At 40.8% G+C, this 5,756-nt stretch overlaps 1 non-coding gene across 1 annotated transcript; it reads left to right on the forward strand.

The window, feature by feature from the left end:
* The first annotated feature begins 364 nt into the window (after nucleotides 1–364).
* On the forward strand, nucleotides 365–471 carry LOC141650303 (small nucleolar RNA R71). The gene has a single exon (XR_012546344.1). It is a non-coding gene; the product is annotated as a small nucleolar RNA R71 (small nucleolar RNA).
* The last annotated feature ends 5,285 nt before the right edge of the window (nucleotides 472–5,756 follow it).

A 5,756-nucleotide genomic window follows, 5' to 3' on the forward strand; every position in this document is an offset into this window, starting at 1 on the left:
ATAGGGACTAGGACAAAAATCTGCAACATGTCCTTCTCCTCCACATCTCTTGCAGACGAAAGGACCATCTGACACAGCATTCACTTGATAAATCCCTCCTTTTGAAGCTCCTCCCAACTCGTACTTATCAAATCTCGCCGTAAGAGCCTCTAGTGCAGCTACAGAAGGGGGTTCAGCAGCTCTCCTTTGATTTCCCCTGGAATTTCTATGCTCAGCTTTATGGGTGGCCATATCATCAATGATTTTCCACCCCTTAGTTTCTCCAACATTCTCCTGGAATCTGCCATTAGCTGCAGCATCCAGGATAGCCCTCTGATCGTCATAAAGCCCATTATAAAACTGATTGCATAGGCTCCATTGCTCGAACCCATGGTGCGGAATAGTTCGCACCAGCTTCTTGAAACGGACCCATGCCTCATGAAAATTCTCATCAGGACCCTGTTTAAAGCTCGTGATCTAAGCTCTAATGGCATTGGTCTTCGAGGCAGAGAAATATTTCTTGTAGAATGCAAGGGCCAGCGAATTCCAGTCAGTAATCCCGTTAGCAGCTCGATCCAGATCTCGGTACCATTCCCTTGCGGCATCACGAAGCGAGAATATGAACATCGTCTCCTTCACCTGGTCCTGGGTCACACCTGCTGGTGGGGGTATGGAGCAGCAGTAGTCAATGAATGTCTCCATATGTTTAGCTGCATCTTCATTTGCAGCTCCCCCAAATTGGTTTCTCTCAACCAAGTTAATATAAGACGGTTTTGGTTCGAATTGTCTGTCCGTCCCTGGTAATGCGAATCCCTTACAGAGATTCGAAGCTGTTGGCTCGGAGTGACTGGCTATACTTGCTTCTTCAGCCATGTCTGGAGATGTGACGGTCTCAGCTGAGGAAGTAGAAATAGGTGACGAAGGTGGATCCTCCTCAAACAGCTCGTTCTCATAGTAACTGGAGAGAGTACTCAGCTCTTTCTCTGTCGGCAATACTCTAGATGATCATCTCAATTCGCGCAAAGTCCTTTCAATCTCAGGATCCAATGGTCTCGGTACACCACCCTGTGACCTGCGCATAAGAGGAAACTACAAGTAGAATATGAGAATAGTTTAAGGAACAGATGTCCCTTAAACTAAGAGAATGACTAAAAATAAAACAACTAAAAATTTAAACAATTGCCTCCCCGACAACGGCGCCAAAATTTGATACCGTCGTAGAGTACCAAAGATAAATTTATATTTCCAAACTACTATTATAGATAGCGGCAGTTAGGGTCGAACCACAGAGAGGCGATGTAATTTATAGTTGTCTAGTTTTAGCCTAAGGTAACAGTTTTGAGGGGGGATTTGTTTTGAGTAATTCTATAACTAATGAGCAATAAAACTAAAGAAATGGGGAAAATCAACTATTAAAAGGGTGCTAAGATGGTCGGTTCACTATAGTTTCGGCGGCAGTATCCTAGGTAAGTCTGAAATAATCACGTGAGACGGGAAAATAAGAAGTCCTCTCGGTCCATTCTTAACAGGTAGCATCCTTTGATCTCGCTACGGGTCCCTAATATCACTAATGCTAACTTTCGTCCTGAAAAGTGATTTAAAAGTCTAAATTAACTTATCTCTCGATCTTATTAATTTAGTCGTCTTAATTACGCAGTCTATTTTCCTCCCCTATATTTCGATCTTACTGGGTCGGTCAATTCCTAAGCATTCAACTAGTCGCGTGCACTCGATTCGTCAAATATATCAATTAAATTAATTAAAACGAAACCAATCTCACGGGAGCCGGTCGATCGACCAGGGTAGGCGGTCGATTGACCGTAGCGCGACTCAAACCTACGAATTCTAATGCCACCTACACTATAGGTCCCCTACATCTTAACATATGGGGTTTAGCTACTCATGATTACGATAATAACAGTAATAAACTTAACTAATAAAGATACTGAATTCATGGTTAAATTAATTAAAAGAACAATTAACATAAAACGATAATTGGCTTTGGGAATTCTAACCTAACAATTCTATACTACGAATGAAAGCGAATAAACTGAATATTAGAACAGAAGAATACCGTATAGAGGAATTGCAGAGGAAAGATCAAAACCGAATGCAAAAAGAAACTTTATTAATGAAAGAATAAACTAAACTAATGACTATCGAATTGTATCTTACGAACTTGATGATAAAACTGGATGATAACTTTCTGAGGAGGAGTTACGTTATAAAGGAATTATCACGTAACCTAATCCTCCTAACCTAAATTACAATGGGCTTCCTAATTCTCGATCTTTTAACTTGCGTCAAAATCACGGTCTGGTCGATCGACCACAAGGACCAGTCGATCGACCAACCTACGCTGTATAGTAGCTTCTGTTCTTCGTGCTCTGGTCGATCGACCATGTAGGTCAGTCGATCGACTGGAGTAGCTGGTACTTGGCTCCAAAAGTTTCAAGGATTCGGTTTTCGGGCCTCGATACGCGCACCAAGTTTGTTTCCCGAGTAAATTCCTCATGTTAAATGCAATGCCTAGCACTCGAAGACGGATTTGGCTCGATATCTACTCATTTCGGCAATAATCTGAAATATCACATGAAAATACGAAAGTAGACGAAAATAGGAAAAATGGTAGCTTAAACTACACAAATGAGCTCTGAAATGCGTGTAAAGTAGGGTGTAAAACAACATATTTAGGACACGCATCATGCTGTTTTGATAGGTCCTACAGGTCCTACCTAGACAATTCTAGGTCAAAGATCGTCAAAGGGAAGGCTTGAGTACCTTTGACCTTCCACCTATGTTCCATTCTATGGCGCGGCAGGTGGTTTTTTGTGAGAGATGTGGTGCTGCTGGGCATAATGCAGCTGTTTGCTTAGCGGGAAACGACCGTGTCAAAATTTGGCGCGACGAGGTCTATGCGTTCAAGCAGCGAAGACAAGCTAGTCATTCCAGTGCAATTGTGCCGCCACATCTGCTTTATCAACGAGGCTATCAAAAGCCTCCATTTGTTTGGCCACCATAGCAACAAGCTACCCCTCTTGATGAATAGAAAGAACAGATTGCTGAGTTGAAATCTTTGATTAAGGTACTTGCACTTAAGCTGCAAGAAGACGATAGACATACAGATGCTCAAATCCATAAGCTCGAGTCTCAAATATCTCAGTTAGCCGCTGAGATGAATGATGATTTGTATGACATGGAGTACGAAGATTTATCTGAAAATGAAGCGTCAATTGAGGATTTCTGCGCTGTACAGCAACAAGTACTCGATCGAACTGATTATATTGTTCGATCGAGTGATATACCTACGGAAGTGTTCGATCGAGTAGACAAATCCACTCGATCGAACTTTCTGTATGAGGAAGACCTCGATCGAGCAGATTCATGTGTTCGATCGAGCAATATTCAAGAGGAAAGCTTTCGATCGAGTATTAATTCTACTGGATCGCCCGCATTGGCCATGGATCGTAATGATATGTCACTTTGGTCCGTTTCGGATGATGATATGGACGAAGACAATGGTTATGGTGAGTCCCTCATTTTCAAAGCCGAGCTGGATGCCTTGGAGACTGCGATTTACGGGACCGTGTCTACAAAGGAGGGGAATGAGAAGACAGCCGAGTCATTGATTGCTCCTAGCACGGAAGAGGTAATACATTCTTTTATCAATGATTCCGACGTTGAGAGTGACCAGACCGAGGTAGTTTATGATAATTTTATTATTGTTGGTATTACTAATACGCTATCTCATATGACTCCTACATTTTCTTTCGATGCTCGACCCTCTCCCAGATGGACGGAAAAGTTACTAAATTTTCACCATATTTGTCGTCAGAAATTCGTTAAGCTGAAACGATACCTTAGTTTATTTTTAAGTGCTCCTGAGCTCCTTTATTTTGTGGACAAATTTGGGAGCAGTCATAGGAAATTTGTTAGGCTTAAACGATTAAACATGTTATTTTCCTATGTTACTATTATATTATGGTGCTACTTATAGTTTTGTGTAGCACATGCGCAGCTATTTGATCGGTTGATGCGTGCTTTGAGCTATTTTGACCAGGCTAAATTAGAGAGGCTCGATGAAGAAAAAAGGTCGAGCTAGGACCTGTCTGAAACTAGCGCTACCCGGGAGGCAATCCGGAGTTTTAATTTTTAGTTGCTTTTCAAACATTTTAGCTGTGTGTATAATAATTGGTTTTTAAGCCATAAGACTGGGACTGTTAAGCGTGTTTTGCTAGTTTCGCGGGCTGTTTATTGCGTCTTTGCAGGAGTCTATTGTGGATGGCTCGATCGAGTACTTTATATACTCAATCGAACTATTTTGCTGCTGATTTCACTCGATCGATCATTCTGTCATATTGATCGAGTGCTTTTGTTGGGATTCGCTTCCTGTGATGCTGATGGAGCTATTTGGCGACCTCCCACATTGCTGGCTGGTTTGGGGAGGTCCCTTTCTCGCGTATTCTTGTGAGTTTTCCGCATCTCCACTCTCTCCTTTTTAGTTTGCATTTTCTTTCCTTATCTGTGAGTACAATGAGGGCATTGTACGATTTCGTTTGGGGAGGTTATGCATCCATATCTGTGTCTGCATTGACGTTTTTATTGCATTTCTGTTATCATGTTTTTTTTCTGTATGCATGGTTGTTTATTTTTTTTTATAAAATTCAAAATCTCATAAAAATTAAAAATTTTCAAAAAATTCAAGAAATTCACGTTTATTTTTGTATATAGGTTGAGTCGGAACGGTAGATTTTAATGATGAAATTGCACTTTAACTTGTCATTTTTACTTAAGCCTTGCATCTAATTGATAGTTATTAGCTGAGTCCTGCGCATATCTACGAGTTTTTGTTCAAATTTAGCTGACCGTGTAGACTTGACCTGATAAATTGGCAACCTACTCTATAATTTCTGAGATTTAGAGCCATATAACTGGTGACATTCATGACCGGTTCATGTAGGAATTGAGAGTAGTACTTATGAAATTCGATTTCTTGTCAATTGCATACATTCGGGTTTGTGGTCGGTGTCACATGCAGGGAGGTGCTTGCAAATTTTTCCCTTTCTTTCATTTTCACCCATTTAGCTCCACTTTATCCAAATATAGCCTTTTTGACCCATTAGCTACACCCAAAATTTAGCCTGCCTTGTCAAGCTAGTTTAGAGTGACTTTTGTGGTATATTCATCCTTGTTGCGTGTTTGGCCTGTTTATATCTGTTTGGAGTTGGTAGGAAATGAGAAGGAATGAGAAAAAGGAAAAAAAAGAAAAAGAAGAGACGTGAAAGGAAAAAAAAAAAAAGAAAAAGAAATGAAAAAGTGAAGTTCACGTGAAACAGAAAGAACTAGAAGAAGAAAAAGAAAGAAAAATTGAAAAAGTTGAGTTGTTGAATAAAAGAGACTGTATATGCTAGCTGCAATGATCTTCCCGATGATGTCTATTCCCCAAGCAGAAAATGGCCAAGGAGATTTCATGGTATATAGCATTGAGGGAGGAACATGTTGCACATTCCCGAAGATCTGGCAATTATGATAATGCCTACCATATTTGATCCAATCTGACTCCATTGTCGTCCAATAATATCCTAGACGCGTAATCTTCTTTGCCATCATAAGTCCACTCATGTGATGACCGTATTCTCCATCATGAACTTCTTCCATTATTTTTTTTGCCTGTGAACGATCGAGGCAACGAAGGATGACACCAAGAGGTGTTCTTTTGTACAACTCTCCCTGCATGAGGAGGTATTGAGAGGCAAGTAGGCGTACGGCGCGTTGTC

The sequence above is a fragment of the Silene latifolia genome, chromosome 3 (assembly GCF_048544455.1).
Source record: "Silene latifolia isolate original U9 population chromosome 3, ASM4854445v1, whole genome shotgun sequence".
NCBI classification, from domain to species: Eukaryota; Viridiplantae; Streptophyta; class Magnoliopsida; order Caryophyllales; family Caryophyllaceae; genus Silene; species Silene latifolia.